General features: G+C 55.4%; 1 protein-coding gene across 1 annotated transcript in view; it reads left to right on the plus strand.

The window, feature by feature from the left end:
- PHKB (phosphorylase kinase regulatory subunit beta) overlaps positions 1-20,322 on the plus strand; it is a 117,667-nt gene that overhangs the window by 193 nt on the left and 97,152 nt on the right. The window lies entirely within an intron of this gene.

The raw sequence follows: 20,322 nt of genomic DNA on the forward strand, positions 1-20,322 counted from the left end.
TCCGGCCATGCTGCCTGTATATCGCCCCCTCAGCAGTGGCGTCCTCTGTGGCCGCTGGTTTCCGGCCTTGGCCACGTACATTTTACATATCTTGCATTATTTTATAGGGCACCCACATAGCAACAATCGCCATGGTAACACGTGAATTTGCCTGTTTACCTTTCCAGAGCGCCTGTTATTAGCCAAATACTCAATTTAGTGGTCACAATACATTGTCTGGATGCCATGGGGGCCGCACATGTATGTGCCCTGAAGGCAGGGGGGACGTGTGAGCGGACAGTGGGGGCCGCACATGTATGTGATTGTGCCCCCTCATGACGGGGGGACGTGTGAGCGGACAGTGGGGGCCGCACATGTATGTGCCCGTGTGCCCTGAAGGCAGGGGGGACGTGTGAGCGGACAGTGGGGGGCGCACATGTATGTGCCCGTGTGCCCTGATGGCAGGGGGGACGTGTGAGCGGACAGTGGGGGCCGCACATGTATGTGCCCGTGTGCCCTGAAGGCGGGGGGGACGTGTGAGCGGACAGTGGGGGGCCGCACATGCATGTGCCCGTGTGCCCTGAAGGCGGGGGGGACGTGTGAGCGGACAGTGGGGGGCCGCACATGCATGTGCCCGTGTGCCCTGAAGGCGGGGGGGACGTGTGAGCGGACAGTGGGGGCCGCACATGTATGTGACCCTGCCCTGATGGCGGGGGGACGTGTGAGCGGACAGTGGGGGCCGCACATGTATGTGACCCTGCCCTGATGGCGGGGGGACGTGTGAGCGGACAGTGGGGGCCGCACATGTGTGACTGTGCCCCCTCATGACGGGGGGACGTGTGAGCGGACAGTGGGGGCCGCACATGTATGTGACTGTGCCCTGAAGGCAGGGGGGACGTGTGAGCGGACAGTGGGGGCCGCACATGTATGTGACCCTGCCCCCTCGTGACGAAGGGGACGTGTGAGCGGACAGTGGGGGCCGCACATGTATGTGACCCTGCCCCCTCGTGACGAAGGGGACGTGTGAGCGGACAGTGGGGGCCGCACATGTATGTGACTGTGCCCCCTCATGACGGGGGGACGTGTGAGCGGACAGTGGGGGCCGCACATGTATGTGACTGTGCCCCCTCATGACGGGGGGACGTGTGAGCGGACAGTGGGGGCCGCACATGTATGTGACTGTGCCCCCTCATGACGGGGGGACGTGTGAGCGGACAGTGGGGGCCGCACATGTATGTGACTGTGCCCCCTCATGACGGGGGGACGTGTGAGCGGACAGTGGGGGCCGCACATGTATGTGACTGTGCCCCCTCATGACGGGGGGACGTGTGAGCGGACAGTGGGGGCCGCACATGTATGTGACTGTGCCCTCATGACGGGGGGACGTGTGAGCGGACAGTGGGGGCCGCACATGTATGTGCCCGTGTGCCCTGAAGGCAGGGGGGACGTGTGAGCGGACAGTGGGGGCCGCACATGTATGTGACCCTGCCCTGATGGCGGGGGGGACGTGTGAGCGGACAGTGGGGGCCGCACATGTATGTGACCCTGCCCCCTCGTGACGAAGGGGACGTGTGAGCGGACAGTGGCGGCCGCACATGTATGTGACCCTGCCCCCTCGTGACGAAGGGGACGTGTGAGCGGACAGTGGCGGCCGCACATGTATGTGACCCTGCCCCCTCGTGACGAAGGGGACGTGTGAGCGGACAGTGGGGGCCGCACATGTATGTGACTGTGCCCTGATGGCAGGGGGACGTGTGAGCGGACAGTGGGGGCCGCACATGTATGTGACCCTGCCCTGATGGCGGGGGGGACGTGTGAGCAGACAGTGGGGGCCGCACATGTATGTGACCCTGCCCCCTCGTGACGAAGGGGACGTGTGAGCGGACAGTGGGGGCCGCACATGTATGTGACCCTGCCCTGATGGCGGGGGGGACGTGTGAGCGGACAGTGGGGGCCGCACATGTATGTGACTGTGCCCCCTCATGACGGGGGGACGTGTGAGCGGACAGTGGGGGCCGCACATGTATGTGACCCTGCCCCCTCGTGACGAAGGGGACGTGTGAGCGGACAGTGGGGGCCGCACATGTATGTGACCCTGCCCCCTCGTGACGAAGGGGACGTGTGAGCGGACAGTGGGGGCCGCACATGTATGTGACCCTGCCCCCTCGTGACGAAGGGGACGTGTGAGCGGACAGTGGGGGCCGCACATGTATGTGACCCTGCCCCCTCGTGACGAAGGGGACGTGTGAGCGGACAGTGGGGGCCGCACATGTATGTGACCCTGCCCCCTCGTGACGAAGGGGACGTGTGAGCGGACAGTGGGGGCCGCACATGTATGTGACTGTGCCCCCTCATGACGGGGGGACGTGTGAGCGGACAGTGGGGGCCGCACATGTATGTGACTGTGCCCCCTCATGACGGGGGGACGTGTGAGCGGACAGTGGGGGCCGCACATGTATGTGACTGTGCCCCCTCATGACGGGGGGACGTGTGAGCGGACAGTGGGGGCCGCACATGTATGTGACTGTGCCCCCTCATGACGGGGGGACGTGTGAGCGGACAGTGGGGGCCGCACATGTATGTGACTGTGCCCCCTCATGACGGGGGGACGTGTGAGCGGACAGTGGGGGCCGCACATGTATGTGACTGTGCCCTCATGACGGGGGGACGTGTGAGCGGACAGTGGGGGCCGCACATGTATGTGACCCTGCCCTGATGGCGGGGGGGACGTGTGAGCGGACAGTGGGGGCCGCACATGTATGTGACTGTGCCCCCTCATGACGGGGGGACGTGTGAGCGGACAGTGGGGGCCGCACATGTATGTGACCCTGCCCCCTCGTGACGAAGGGGACGTGTGAGCGGACAGTGGGGGCCGCACATGTATGTGACCCTGCCCCCTCGTGACGAAGGGGACGTGTGAGCGGACAGTGGGGGCCGCACATGTATGTGACCCTGCCCCCTCGTGACGAAGGGGACGTGTGAGCGGACAGTGGGGGCCGCACATGTATGTGACCCTGCCCCCTCGTGACGAAGGGGACGTGTGAGCGGACAGTGGGGGCCGCACATGTATGTGACCCTGCCCCCTCGTGACGAAGGGGACGTGTGAGCGGACAGTGGGGGCCGCACATGTATGTGACCCTGCCCCCTCGTGACGAAGGGGACGTGTGAGCGGACAGTGGGGGCCGCACATGTATGTGACTGTGCCCCCTCATGACGGGGGGACGTGTGAGCGGACAGTGGGGGCCGCACATGTATGTGACTGTGCCCTCATGACGGGGGGACGTGTGAGCGGACAGTGGGGGCCGCACATGTATGTGACTGTGCCCTCATGACGGGGGGACGTGTGAGCGGACAGTGGGGGCCGCACATGTATGTGACCCTGCCCCCTTGTGACGAAGGGGACGTGTGAGCGGACAGTGGGGGCCGCACATGTATGTGACCCTGCCCCCTCGTGACGAAGGGGACGTGTGAGCGGACAGTGGGGGCCGCACATGTATGTGACCCTGCCCCCTTGTGACGAAGGGGACGTGTGAGCGGACAGTGGGGGCCGCACATGTATGTGACTGTGCCCCCTCATGACGGGGGGACGTGTGAGCGGACAGTGGGGGCCGCACATGTATGTGACTGTGCCCCCTCATGACGGGGGGACGTGTGAGCGGACAGTGGGGGCCGCACATGTATGTGACTGTGCCCTCATGACGGGGGGACGTGTGAGCGGACAGTGGGGGCCGCACATGTATGTGACTGTGCCCTCATGACGGGGGGACGTGTGAGCGGACAGTGGGGGCCGCACATGTATGTGACTGTGCCCTCATGACGGGGGGACGTGTGAGCGGACAGTGGGGGCCGCACATGTATGTGACCCGCCCCCTCGTGACGAAGGGGACGTGTGAGCGGACAGTGGGGGCCGCACATGTATGTGACTGTGCCCCCTCATGACGGGGGGACGTGTGAGCGGACAGTGGGGGCCGCACATGTATGTGACTGTGCCCCCTCATGACGGGGGGACGTGTGAGCGGACAGTGGGGGCCGCACATGTATGTGACTGTGCCCTGATGGCAGGGGGACGTGTGAGCGGACAGTGGGGGCCGCACATGTATATGACTGTGCCCTGATGGCAGGGGGACGTGTGAGCGGACAGTGGGGGCCGCACATGTATGTGACTGTGCCCTCATGACGGGGGGACGTGTGAGCGGACAGTGGGGGCCGCACATGTATGTGATTGTGCCCCCTCATGACGGGGGGACGTGTGAGCGGACAGTGGGGGCCGCACATGTATGTGATTGTGCCCCCTCATGACGGGGGGACGTGTGAGCGGACAGTGGGGGCCGCACATGTATGTGACTGTGCCCCCTCATGACGGAGGCACGTGTTGCTCGTGGTTACGTGTCGTGTATTAGCGGATGCTTATTGAGGTCTGCGAGGTCCGGCATCGCTGGTCTGCAGTGCACAGAGCATCGTGTCCATAAACCAAGGACCCGCCATGTAAATCCCACCTTGTACAGTGACCGAGAGGATGTGGGGGGTCATATGATCAGGGCCTGTGGGACCCTGTGCTGATCCGATTTGATAAGCAACCCACCTCCGGGACCCTGTGCTGATCCGATTGGTGAGGATCCCGCCTCTGGGACCCTGTGCTGATCCGATTGGTGAGGATCCCGCCTCTGGGACCCTGTGCTGATCCGATTGGTGAGGATCCCGCCTCTGGGACCCTGTGCTGATCCGATTGGTGAGGATCCCGCCTCTGGGACCCTGTGCTGATCCGATTGGTGAGGATCCCGCCTCTGGGACCCTCTGCTGATCCGATTGGTGAGGATCCTGCCTCCGGGACCCTCTGCTGATCCGATTGGTGAGGATCCTGCCTCTGGGACCCTCTGCTGATCCGATTGGTGAGGATCCTGCCTCCGGGACCCTCTGCTGATCCGATTGGTGAGGATCCTGCCTCTGGGACCCTCTGCTGATCCGATTGGTGAGGATCCTGCCTCCGGGACCCTCTGCTGATCCGATTGGTGAGGATCCTGCCTCCGGGACCCTCTGCTGATCCGATTGGTGAGGATCCTGCCTCTGGGACCCTCTGCTGATCCGATTGGTGAGGATCCTGCCTCCGGGACCCTCTGCTGATCCGATTGGTCAGGATCATGGTCGGGCAGCACGCCTTGTACGTTGCAGATGTAGCAGAGCTCGGTTGCTTTTGTCTTGCAGTCCTATGTAAAATCCCTGATAAAACCTGTCAATCTCAGCTACATTATACAGGAGAAGTTAGGATTTTTTTCTCTTTGTGTTGTCATCTTTTTTTTGACTCTAGAAGTCATCTCATCAGTCATCTCACAGTTTGCGGTGACCACTTTGTTTTAACCTCCACAACTCTGCGGGGGAAGCTGGGTACACACACACACACACACACACACACACACACACACACACACACACACACACACACGCTGGACCCTCTGCGGGGGAAGGATACACACACAGGCTGGACCCTCTGCGGGGGAAGGGTACACACACACAGGCTGGACCCTCTGCGGGGGAAGGATACACACACACGCTGGACCCTCTGCGGGGGAAGGATACACACACACAGGCTGGACCCTCTGCGGGGGAAGGATACACACACAGGCTGGACCCTCTGCGGGGGAAGGATACACACACAGGCTGGACCCTCTGCGGGGGAAGGGTACACACACACAGGCTGGACCCTCTGCGGGGGAAGGATACACACACACACACACAGGCTGGACCCTCTGCGGGGGAAGGATACACACACAGGCTGGACCCTCTGCGGGGGAAGGATACACACACACACACAGGCTGGACCCTCTGCGGGGGAAGGATACACACACACGCTGGACCCTCTGCGGGGGAAGGATACACACACACGCTGGACCCTCTGCGGGGGAAGGATACACACACACACACACAGGCTGGACCCTCTGCGGGGGAAGGGTGCACACACACACACACACGCTGGACCCTCTGCGGGGGAAGGGTACACACACACACACACAGGCTGGACCCTCTGCGGGGGAAGGATACACACACACAGGCTGGACCCTCTGCGGGGGAAGGATACACACACACACAGGCTGGACCCTCTGCGGGGGAAGGATACACACACAGGCTGGACCCTCTGCGGGGGAAGGATACACACACAGGCTGGACCCTCTGCGGGGGAAGGGTACACACACACAGGCTGGACCCTCTGCGGGGGAAGGATACACACACAGGCTGGACCCTCTGCGGGGGAAGGGTACACACACACAGGCTGGACCCTCTGCGGGGGAAGGATACACACACACACACACACAGGCTGGACCCTCTGCAGGGGAAGGATACACACACACAGGCTGGACCCTCTGCGGGGGAAGGATACACACACACACAGGCTGGACCCTCTGCGGGGGAAGGATACACACACAGGCTGGACCCTCTGCGGGGGAAGGATACACACACACGCTGGACCCTCTGCGGGGGAAGGATACACACACACAGGCTGGACCCTCTGCGGGGGAAGGATACACACACACACAGGCTGGACCCTCTGCGGGGGAAGGATACACACACAGGCTGGACCCTCTGCGGGGGAAGGATACACACACACGCTGGACCCTCTGCGGGGGAAGGATACACACACACACACGCTGGACCCTCTGCGGGGGAAGGATACACACACACACAGGCTGGACCCTCTGCGGGGGAAGGGTACACACACACAGGCTGGACCCTCTGCGGGGGAAGGATACACACACACACACAGGCTGGACCCTCTGCGGGGGAAGGATACACACACAGGCTGGACCCTCTGCGGGGGAAGGATACACACACACACACACAGGCTGGACCCTCTGCGGGGGAAGGATACACACACAGGCTGGACCCTCTGCGGGGGAAGGATACACACACAGGCTGGACCCTCTGCGGGGGAAGGGTACACACACACACAGGCTGGACCCTCTGCGGGGGAAGGATACACACACACGCTGGACCCTCTGCGGGGGAAGGATACACACACAGGCTGGACCCTCTGCGGGGGAAGGATACACACACAGGCTGGACCCTCTGCGGGGGAAGGGTACACACACAGGCTGGACCCTCTGCGGGGGAAGGATACACACACACACACAGGCTGGACCCTCTGCGGGGGAAGGATACACACACACACACAGGCTGGACCCTCTGCGGGGGAAGGGTACACACACACACACAGGCTGGACCCTCTGCGGGGGAAGGGTACACACACACACAGGCTGGACCCTCTGCGGGGGAAGGGTACACACACAGGCTGGACCCTCTGCGGGGGAAGGGTACACACACAGGCTGGACCCTCTGCGGGGGAAGGATACACACACACACACAGGCTGGACCCTCTGCGGGGGAAGGATACACACACACACACAGGCTGGACCCTCTGCGGGGGAAGGATACACACACAGGCTGGACCCTCTGCGGGGGAAGGATACACACACACACAGGCTGGACCCTCTGCGGGGGAAGGGTACACACACACACAGGCTGGACCCTCTGCGGGGGAAGGATACACACACAGGCTGGACCCTCTGCGGGGGAAGGGTACACACACAGGCTGGACCCTCTGCGGGGGAAGGGTACACACACACACAGGCTGGACCCTCTGCGGGGGAAGGGTACACACAGGCTGGACCCTCTGCGGGGGAAGGGTACACACACAGGCTGGACCCTCTGCGGGGGAAGGGTCCATTATTCGGGGGTGTTTACTGACCTCGGTCCTAGAGCAGGATCCTTCCCTTTATCATCAGTGAACCCTCCTGCTACTTTCCATCACACTTGTATTCCAGCTCCTCAGTGTTTTTAGCCTTCTGCTTGCTGTCAGTGAATGGAAACATTCCTGTTTATACCCAGAGGCTGAAAACCCAGCGCCATTGAGGATTTTTTTTTTATAATATTTGGTCCAGTCATTTCTCAGATATAGGGACTTAGTTGCATATATATTAGGACCGAGCCGCACCCCTCGGAGCAGACCCTCCGACAATGTGTTCTGCCCAATTTAAGGCCCCGATACAGGGGATTTTCCCTAAGTCACCGCCTCTAAGACCTTATTTTTTGCTGGAGTGCTCCTATAGGGTGTGTGTACCTGGCGTTACCCACGGGTTAATATTTGATGGTTTTGGCGTGGCACCGCTGCACCCCCCCCCCCCTCCATCCACAGACTTCCCAGTGATCACATGGTCATTAACCAATCATGCCTCACCTCTACATTAAGGAAACACTCCGGAATAAATCTGATATATTGTGTAGTGCAGATCCTCAGGGGCGGGGCATGACAGAAATCCACCATGCTCCGCCCCCAGGGGGTCCTTTGTCAGTAATAGCGCAGATTTCCCCGGAGTGCTGCTTTAATCTACTAATCATGTGACATTGGTAGCAAAAACAAAGATCTTTAGAAGTAGTTGGGGTCCGGACAGGAGACCACCGGCCTAGAGAAATAATGGCACCTTTCCACGCTCATTAGGATGCCATATAGTGTCATGAATATCCCAGAGCCCGCTAATATTCTCGCAGCGTCGCTCACTTTGTGGCATCCTGGCGGGCAGGGGAAGGTCTCTGGTTTTTGTGTCTTTAGTGCTCTGTATGCCGCGTGTCATTAACACCAGTGTGATGTTTTTGTTTTTCTCTCTCCTTCTGTCGTCTTCTTCTGCTCCTTATTTTGCGGATTTATCCTCTAACGCAGCCGCTAACGCCTTAATTTCACTGTAATTGCCCCTAACCGCTACTAACCTGTTACCAAATTGGGTTGAGACGTCTGTGGTTGGTCCCAAATGCAGTCGAGTAAAATGGCGCAGCTGCTCGACCGGACCGGAGCTTTGTCGCCCTCGTTCTTACGATCAGGTGAGTGCGAGAATTCCTGGTTATTGCTTGTGATACAATGTTGCACTCGATAAATTGTTGAACTTGTTACAATGTTGCACCCGATACAATGTTGCGCTCGATACAATGTTGCACTCGATACAATGTTGCACTCGATACAATGATGCACTCGATACAATGATGCACTCGATACAATGATGCACTCGATACAATGATGCACTCGATACAATGTTGCACTCGATACACTGTTGCGTTCGATACAATGTTGCACTCGATACAATGTTGCACGCGATACAATGTGCACTCGATACAATGTTGCGCTCGATACAATGTTGCACTCGATACAATGATGCGCTCGATACAATGATGCGCTCGATACAATGATGCGCTCGATACAATGATGCGCTCGATACAATGATGCGCTCGATACAATGATGCGCTCGATACAATGATGCGCTCGATACAATGTTGCGCTCGATACAATGTTGTGCTCGATACAATGTTGTGCTCGATACAATGTTACGCTCGATACAATGTTGCGTTCGATACAATGTTGCACTCGATACACTGTTGCACTCGATACAATGTTGCGCTCGATACAATGGTGCGCTCGATACAATGGTGTGCTCGATACAATGTTGCGCTCGATACAAATTTGCACTCGATACAATGTTGCGTTTGATACAATGTTGCGTTTGATACAATGTTGCGTTCGATACAATGTTGCGGTCGATACAATGTTGCACTCGATACAATGTTGCACTCGATACAATGTTGCACTCGATACAATGTTGCACTCGATACAATGTTGCACTCGATAAATTGTTGAACTTGTTACAATGTTGCACTCGCGTCAATGTTGCACTCGATACATTGTTGCATGTGTTATTGTGATGTCAGTTTTTCGGTGATTTCTCTCCGGGGTCATCATTAAGGAGATATTTACCTGTATTGTAATAATTTAGGAAAGAGGAATGATTAACAAAATAGCCTCTAATGCAGCTCTAAGGGGGTCACCAGGGTCCCAGATCTGAGAATTATATGCACCAAATTTAAAGCTGCTGTTTATTTTTTACTATTTAACTAGGAAAAATAAACGTCAGGTTCATGAAAGGTGACATTTCTTTTCTTATCCTATACTGATCCTGAGTTACCTCCTGTATTATACTCCAGAGCTGCACTCACTATTCTGCTGGTGCAGTCACTGTGTACATACATTACTGATCCTGAGTTACCTCCTGTATTATACTCCAGAGCTGCACTCACTATTCTGCTGGTGCAGTCACTGTGTACATACATTACTGATCCTGAGTTACCTCCTGTATTATACTCCAGAGCTGCACTCACTATTCTGCTGGAGCAGTCACTGTGTATATACATTACTGATCCTGAGTTCCCTCCTGTATTATACTCCAGAGCTGCACTCACTATTCTGCTGGGGCAGTCACTGTGTACATACATTACATTACTGATCCTGAGTTACCTCCTGTATTATACTCCAGAGCTGCACTCACTATTCTGCTGGGGCAGTCACTGTGAACATACATTACATTACTGATCCTGAGTTACCTCCTGTATTATACTCCAGAGCTGCACTCACTATTCTGCTGGTGCAGTCACTGTGTACATACATTACTAATCCTGAGTTACCTCCTGTATTATACTCCAGAACTGCACTCACTATTCTGCTGGTGCAGTCACTGTGTACATACATTACATTACTGATCCTGAGTTACCTCCTGTATTATACTCCAGAGCTGCACTCACTATTCTGCTGGAGCAGTCACTGTGTATATACATTACTGATCCTGAGTTACCTCCTGTATTATACTCCAGAGCTGCACTCACTATTCTGCTGGTGCAGTCACTGTGTACATACATTACATTACTGATCCTGAGTTACCTCCTGTATTATACTCCAGAGCTGCACTCAGTATTCTGCTGGTGCAGTCACTGTGTACATACATTACATTACTGATCCTGAGTTACCTCCTGTATTATACTCCAGAGCTGCACTCAGTATTCTGCTGGTGCAGTCACTGTGTACATACCTTACATTACTGATCCTGAGTTACCTCCTGTATTATACTCCAGAGCTGCACTCAGTATTCTGCTGGTGCAGTCACTGTGTACATACATTACATTACTGATCCTGAGTTACCTCCTGTATTATACTCCAGAGCTGCACTCAGTATTCTGCTGGTGCAGTCACTGTGTACATACATTACATTACTGATCCTGAGTTACCTCCTGTATTATACTCCAGAGCTGCACTCAGTATTCTGCTGGTGCAGTCACTGTGTACATACATTACATTACTGATCCTGAATTACCTCCTGTATTATACTACAGAGCTGCACTCACTATTCTGCTGGTGGAGTCACTGTGTACATACATTACTGATCCTGAGTTACCTCCTGTATTATACTCCAGAGCTGCACTCACTATTCTGCTGGTGGAGTCACTGTGTACATACATTACTGATCCTGAGTTACCTCCTGTATTATACTCCAGAGCTGCACTCACTATTCTGCTGGTGCAGTCACTGTGTACATACATTACATTACTGATCCTGAGTTACCTCCTGTATTATACTCCAGAGCTGCACTCACTATTCTGCTGGTGCAGTCACTGTGTACATACATTACTGATCCTGAGTTACCTCCTGTATTATACTCCAGAGCTGCACTCAGTATTCTGCTGGTGCAGTCACTGTGTACATACATTACATTACTGATCCTGAGTTACCTCCTGTGTTATACTCCAGAGCTGCACTCGCTATTCTGCTCCTCCAGAGTGTCATTCTCTGGGAAGTGTCCCCTTTCTTCCTTGTTCCCTCTCTTCTATGACTATGTGACACACTGTGGACTCTTGATACTTTGTTTCCTCACTCTTTTTCCGCTCCGGGGGTCTTCTGAGCCCCAGGTGCTTCATGTGTTGGCCATTTTTTGGTAGCTCTGTTTACTTGTGACCCTGCGGGATCGAGGACTGTGTAAAGATCAATCTCCTAATTATAGCCCGGTGTTTGGTGACATTGCCGGGTGGGGGTGGGGGGGTGCTCGCACACAGCTGTGGAGGGACTGCCGCCCCGGACCCTGCATTAGCCATACACAGCGTATACCTGTGTGAGCAGATATCGGTGTATTCTCCGCTGTCGCTCCGCCGTGTCTTATTATGCAGAGCTGTCTCTTCCCTGAACGCGCGGGGTCTTTCCTCCGGGGACCTGTGTCCATTTCTGGGGTGAATTAATCAGGGCAGGATGTTCAGGAGCAGCACTCTGTGCCCGCCGGTGATGTGCAGCTTCCAGTAATTACCCGCGAGGCGTCCGTGGCCGGGTCGCACGTGGCGCTGCCCCCACTGTAGGGGGGAGCGAAATTCCTGCATTTCTTTATTCTTCTCTTCTGACCCCATAGTAATGAATGTGCAGTGAGAATCTAATAGTCGGCGCTTAAAGGGGTTGTCCATTTTTCCGAAAATTTAGGAAATTCCTCTGATCCTATTGCTGTTGATTAACAGAAAGTGTGCAGAATTCTGATTACAGCTCCGAACACAACCATTGATCCAAAACCAAAACGGTTGAAGACGTCGCTTATTCTTTCTGGTTCCTTACTTCAGACACTTGAGATCCTATCGTGCCCCCCCTCCCCCCTCTTAATATTAACTGAAAGCTGCGGCCGTGATAGAGGGCACGGTGCCCGGGTGAAGCCATTAATCTCGCCCGTTCTGGGGTCACCGTGCGGTGACATCCCCTATTACGCTGCACACTGCAGAATCTGCTTGCTCAGTAAAATGAGGCAATGTAAAGATTTATTCGGCCGGTGTTGCTGATGGAGGAGCGGGGAGCGCGGCGCAGCGTTCTCCACCTGTCAGGACAGGGCGCGCCGCGCATTCATCACTCCATTCTAATTTGCATCCCTTTCTCTGACAGCAAGCAGAGATGGAGCCCGATAGCCTCCAGGCATTCTGCTGCTGCAGCAATTCGTGCTGATCCTGGGGTCCCAGCCTAATTTAAAGGCATTGTGGACACCCCCTTTAATCCATTCTGGAGCACCCCTTTAAGTGTGGGCATGTGCATTCTCCACCTCCTGTTTATCGGGGGTCATGTCCAGCCATTATCCTCTGTGTCCCCCCCAATCACAAAATCCACCATTACCATATCCTCCTTCATGCCCCCCATCACAAAATCCACCATTACCATATCCTCCTTCATGCCCCCCATCACAAAATCCACCATTACCATATCCTCCTTCATGCCCCCATCACAAAATCCACCATTACCATATCCTCCTTCATGCCCCCATCACAAAATCCACCATTACCATATCCTCCTTCATGCCCCCATCACAAAATCCACCATTACCATATCCTCCTTCATGCCCCCCATCACAAAATCCACCATTACCATATCCTCCTTCATGCCCCCATCACAAAATCCACCATTACCATATCCTCCTTCATGCCCCCCATCACAAAATCCACCATTACCATATCCTCCTTCATGGCCCCCAAATCACAAAATCCACCATTACCATATCCTCCTTCATGGCCCCCCAATCACAAAATCCACCATTACCATATCCTCCTTCATGCCCCCCCAATCACAAAATCCACCATTACCATATCCTCCTTCATGCCCCCCAATCACAAAATCCACCATTACCATATCCTCCTTCATGCCTCCCCAATCACAAAATCCACCATTACCATATCCTCCTTCATGCCCCCCATCACAAAATCCACCATTACCATATCCTCCTTCATGCCTCCCCCCAGTCGCAAAATCCACCATTACCATATCCTCCTTCATGCCTCCCCCCAGTCGCAAAATCCACCATTACCATATCCTCCTTCATGCCTCCCCCCAGTCGCAAAATCCACCATTACCATATCCTCCTTCATGCCCCCATCGCAAAATCCACCATTACCATATCCTCCTTCATGCCTCCCCCCAATCACAAAATCCACCATTACCATATCCTCCTTCATGCCTCCCATCACAAAATCCACCATTACCATATCCTCCTTCATGCCTCCCATCACAAAATCCACCATTACCATATCCTCCTTCATGCCTCCCATCACAAAATCCACCATTACCATATCCTCCTTCATGCCTCCCCCCAGTCGCAAAATCCACCATTACCATATCCTCCTTCATGCCCCCATCGCAAAATCCACCATTACCATATCCTCCTTCATGCCTCCCCCCAATCACAAAATCCACCATTACCATATCCTCCTTCATGCCTCCCCGTCACAAAATCCATCATTACCATATCCTCCTTCATGCCTCCCCCCAATCATAAAATCCACCATTACCAAATCCTCCTTCATGCCCCCCCAATCACAAAATCCACCATTACCATATCCTCCTTCGTGCCCCCCCATCACAAAATCCACCATTACCATATCCTCCTTCATGCCACCATCACAAAATCCACCATTACCATATCCTCCTTCATGCCTCCCATCACAAAATCCACCATTACCATATCCTCCTTCATGCCTCCCATCACAAAATCCACCATTACCATATCCTCCTTCATGCCTCCCATCACAAAATCCAACATTACCATATCCTCCTTCATGCCCCCATCACAAAATCCATCATTACCATATCCTCCTTCATGCCTCCCATCACAAAATCCACCATTACCATATCCTCCTTCATGCCCCCATCACAAAATCCAACATTACCATATCCTCCTTCATGCCTCCCCCCAATCACAAAATCCACCATTACCATATCCTCCTTCATGCCCCCCCAATCACAAAATCCACCATTACCATATCCTCCTTTATTATAAAAGTGTGTAACATCAAAGTCTCCTCCGAAAATCACATTTTATCCAACAACAAAGCAATTATGATGTGTTCGTCCCCCCCCCGCGGACAGGAGATGGGTATCACACCGCCGCACCAAGGGAAGTGTGAATTATGTGACATTCAATTACACCGGCGACCTCACAGTGCGGATTGGTAATCGCTGCGGCGGCCTCACTGTCCTCCCCATCACAACATCTGTAACATTATACACTATATACATATTCATGGAGAAAACCTCATCAAAGTTGGATCTGTGCAGCTTTATTTTAATGGAAATCTTAAATTTGGTATTTTTAGATCAAAATTTCTGTGATGATGGATTAAATATCTGTATTTGGCAGAGCTGCATGATATGAGCCTGTCTGCAGCCACCACTAGGGGGAGCTCCCTGTATACAGAGATACATAAGATCCTGTCTGCAGCCACCACTAGGGGGAGCTCCCTGTATACAGAGATACATGATAAGATCCTGTCTGCAGCCACCACTAGGGGGAGCTCCCTGTATACAGAGATACATGATAAGATCCTGTCTGCAGCCACCACTAGGGGGAGCTCCCTGTATACAGAGATACATAAGATCCTGTCTGCAGCCACCACTAGGGGGAGCTCCCTGTATACAGAGATACATGATAAGATCCTGTCTGTAGCCACCACTAGGGGGAGCTCCCTGTATACAGAGATACATGATACGATCCTGTCTGCAGCCACCACTAGGGGGAGCTCCCTGTATACAGAGATACATGATAACATCCTATCTGCAGCCACCACTAGGGGGAGCTCCCTGTATACAGAGATACATGGTAAGATCCTGTCTGCAGCCACCACTAGGGGGAGCCCCTGTATACAGAGATACATGATAAGATCCTGTCTGCAGTCACCACTAGGGGGAGCTCCCTGTATACAGAGATACATGATAAGATCCTGTCTGCAGCCACCACTAGGGGGAGCTCCCTGTATACAGAGATACATGATAAGATCCTGTCTGCAGCCGCCACTAGGGGGAGCTCCCTGTATACAGAGATACATGATAAGATCCTGTCTGCAGCCACCACTAGGAGGAGCTCCCTGTATACAGAGATACATGATAAGATCCTGTCTGCAGCCACCACTAGAGGGAGCTCCCTGTATACAGAGATACATGATAAGATCCTGTCTGCAGCCACCACTAGGGGGAGCTCCCTGTATACAGAGATACATGATAAGATCCTGTCTGCAGCCACCACTAGGGGGAGCTCCCTGTATACAGAGATACATGATAAGATCCTGTCTGCAGCCACCACTAGGGGGAGCTCCCTGTATACAGAGATACATGATAAGATCCTGTCTGCAGCCACCACTAGGGGGAGCTCCCTGTATACAGAGATACATGATAAGATCCTGTCTGCAGCCACCACTAGGGGGAGCTCCCTGTATACAGAGATACATGATAAGATCCTGTCTGCAGCCACCACTAGGGGGAGCTCCCTGTATACAGAGATACATGATAAGATCCTGTCTGCAGTCACCACTAGGGGGAGCTCCCTGTATACAGAGACACATGATAAGATCCTGTCTGCAGTCACCACTAGGGGGAGCTCCCTGTATACAGAGATACATGATAAGATCCTGTCTGCAGCCGCCACTAGGGGGAGCTCCCTGTATACAGAGATACATGATAAGATCCTGTCTGCAGCCACCACTAGAGGGAGCTCCCTGTATACAGAGATACATGATAAGATCCTGTCTGCAGCCACCACTAGGGGGAGCTCCCTGTATACAGAGATACATGATAAGATCCTGTCTGCAGCCACCACTAGGGGGAGCTCCCTGTATACAGAGATACATGATAAGATCCTGTCTGCAGCCACCACTAGGGGGAGCTCCCTGTATACAGAGATACATGATAAGATCCTGTCTGCAGCCACCACTAGGGGGAGCTCCCTGTATACAGAGATACATGATAAGATCCTGTCTGCAGCCACCACTAGGGGGAGCTCCCTGTATACAGAGATACATGATAAGATCCTGTCTGCAGCCACCACTAGGGGGAGCTCCCTGTATACAGAGATACATGATAAGATCCTGTCTGCAGCCACCACTAGGGGGAGCTCCCTGTATACAGAGATAAATGATAAGATCCTGCCTGCAGCCACCACTAGGGGAGCTCCCTGTATACAGAGATACATGATAAGATCCTGTCTGCAGTCACCACTAGGGGGAGCTCCCTGTATACAGAGATAAATGATAAGATCCTGCCTGCAGCCACCACTAGGGGAGCTCCCTGTATACAGAGATACATGATAACATCCTGTCTGCAGTCACCACTAGGGGGAGCTCCCTGTATACAGAGATACATAAGATCCTGTCTGCAGCCACCACTAGGGGGAGCTCCCTGTATACAGAGATACATAAGTTCCTGTCTGCAGCCACCACTAGGGGGAGCTCCTTGTATACAGAGATACATGATAAGATCCTGTCTGCAGTCACCACTAGGGGGAGCTCCCTGTATACAGAGACACATGATAAGATCCTGTCTGCAGCCACCACTAGGGGAGCTCCCTGTATACAGAGATACATGATAACATCCTGTCTGCAGCCACCACTAGGGGGAGCTCCCTGTATACAGAGATACATGATAAGATCCTGTCTGCAGCCACCACTAGAGGGAGCTCCCTGTATACAGAGATACATGCTAAGATTTTGTCTGCAGTCACCACTAGGGGGAGCTCCCTGTATACAGAGATATATGATAAGATCCTGTCTGCAGTCACCACTAGGGGGAGCTCCCTGTATACAGATATACATGATAAGATCCTGTCTGCAGCCACCACTAGGGGGAGCTCCCTGTATACAGATATACATGATAAGGTCCTGTCTGCAGCCACCACTAGGGGGAGCTCCCTGTATACAGAGATACATGATAACCTGTCTGCAGTCACCACTAGGGGGAGCTCCCTGTATACAGAGATACATGATAAGATCCTGTCTGCAGTCACCACTAGGGGGAGCTCCCTGTATACAGAGATACATGATAAGATCCTGTCTGCAGTCACCACTAGGGGGAGCTCCCTGTATACAGAGATACATGATAAGAACCTGTCTGCAGTCACCACTAGGGGGAGCTCCCTGTATACAGAGATACATGATAAGATCCTGTCTGCAGCCACCACTAGGGGGAGCTCCCTGTATACAGAGATACATGATAAGATCCTGTCTGCAGTCACCACTAGAGGGAGCTCCCTGTATACAGAGATACATGATAAGATCCTGTCTGCAGCCACCACTAGGGGGAGCTCCCTGTATACAGAGATACATGATAAGATCCTGTCTGCAGCCACCACTAGGGGGAGCTCCCTGTATACAGAGATACATGATAAGATCCTCTCTGCAGTCACCACTAGGGGGAGCTCCCTATATACAGAGATCCTTTATACATGAGACCCCTTTTGCATGAGTTGCATGCTGTTTCTGATTCTGGTGCGGTTCCCCTCCCCCCGGTTTCTGAGGCTTCCTCTGGCAGCGCTGCCTGGCGGCTGTCAGTGTGACTGATGGACAGTGGCAGCTTTGCGTCTTCACACTTAATATGCATGTGTCTGGGTGAGTGATGTGTGTGTGTCAGTGCTGCGCGCAGCGTCTCTGCGGGGAGCTAATAATAACTCTTTTTGCTGTTTTATCAGTTTGTATTTTATGGTTGTTGCTTCTTGTGTTCAGATGAATGGTCCGCGGCGGGTGATGGGGGGCGGCGTCCTGTGTGGAAAGACATTGCAAGGACACCGCTCGCCGATCTGCTCCTCCAGCGGCCGCCGTCTCCCCTTATCCACCCGCTCCCCCCCATATCCACCCGCTCCCCCCCATATCCACCCGCTCCCCCCCATATCCACCCGCTCCCCCCCATATCCACCCGCTCCCCCCTCATATCCACCCGCTCCCCCCCATATCCACCCGCTCCCCCCCATATCCACCCGCTCCCCCCCCATATCCACCCGCTCCCCCCCCATATCCACCCGCTCCCTCCCCATATCCACCCGCTCCCTCCCCATATCCACCCGCTCTCTCCCCATATCCACCCGCTCTCTCCCCATATCCACCCGCTCTCTCCCCATATCCACCCGCTCTCTCCCCATATCCACCCGCTCTCTCCCCATATCCACCCGCTCTCTCCCCATATCCACCCGCTCTCTCCCCATATCCACCCGCTCTCTCCCCATATCCACCCGCTCTCTCCCCATATCCACCCGCTCTCTCCCCATATCCACCCGCTCTCTCCCCATATCCACCCGCTCCCCCCCCCATAGCCACCCGCTCCCCCCCCATAGCCACCCGCTCCCCCCCCCATAGCCACCTTCTCCCCCCCCCATAGCCACCTTCTCCCCCCCCCATAGCCACCCTCTCCCCACCCATATCCACCCGCTCCCCCCCCCATAGCCACCTGCTCTCCCTCCATAGCCACCTGCTCTCCCTCCATAGCCACCCGCTCCCTCCCCCATATCCACCCGCTCCCTCCCCATATCCACCCGCTCCCTCCCCATATCCACCCGCTCCCTCCCCATATCCACCCGCTCCCTCCCCATATCCACACTCTCCCCCCCCCATATCCACCCGCTCCCCCCCCATAGCCACCCGCTCCCCCCCCCAATAGCCACCTGCTCCCCCCCCCAATAGCCACCTGCTCCCCCCCAATAGCCACCTGCTCCCCCCCCCAATAGCCACCTGCTCCCCCCCCCAATAGCCACCTGCTCCCCCCCCATATCCACCCGCTCCCTCCCCATATCCACCCGCTCCTTTTCCATATTCACCCGCTCCCCCCCCATAGCCACCCGTTCCCCCCCCATAGCCACCCGTTCCCCCCCCCCATAGCCACCCGCTTCCCCCCCCATTGCCACCTGCTCTCCCCCCATATCCACCCGCTCCCCCCCCCATAGCCACCTGCTCCCCCCCCCATAGCCACCTGCTCTCCCTCCATAGCCACCCGCTCCCTCCCCCATATCCACCCGCTCCCTCCCCCTATCCACCCACTCCCTCCCCATATCCACCCGCTCCCTCCCCATATCCACACTCTCTTCCCCCCATATTCACCTTCACCCGCTCCCCCCCCCATAGCCACCCGCTCCCCCCCCATAGCCACCCGCTCCCCCCCCATAGCCACCCGCTCCCCCCCCCATAGCCACCCGCTCCCCCCCCCATAGCCACCCGCTCCCCCCAATAGCCACCCGCTCCCCCCCCCATAGCCACCCGCTCCCCCCAATAGCCACCTGCTCCCCCCCATATCCACCCGCTCCCTCCCCATATCCACCCGCTCCCTCCCCATATCCACCCGCTCTCTCCCCATATCCACCCGCTCTCTCCCCATATCCACCCGCTCTCTCCCCATATCCACCCGCTCTCTCCCCATATCCACCCGCTCTCTCCCCATATCCACCCGCTCTCTCCCCATATCCACCCGCTCTCTCCCCATATCCACCCGCTCTCTCCCCATATCCACCCGCTCTCTCCCCATATCCACCCGCTCTCTCCCCATATCCACCCGCTCCCCCCCCATAGCCACCCGCTCCCCCCCCATAGCCACCCGCTCCCCCCCCCATAGCCACCTTCTCCCCCCCCATAGCCACCTTCCCCCCCCCCCATATCCACCCACTCCCCCCCCCATATCCACCCGCTCCCCCCCCCATAGCCACCTGCTCTCCCTCCATAGCC

The sequence above is a fragment of the Anomaloglossus baeobatrachus genome, chromosome 10 (assembly GCF_048569485.1).
Source record: "Anomaloglossus baeobatrachus isolate aAnoBae1 chromosome 10, aAnoBae1.hap1, whole genome shotgun sequence".
NCBI lineage: Eukaryota > Metazoa > Chordata > Amphibia > Anura > Aromobatidae > Anomaloglossus > Anomaloglossus baeobatrachus.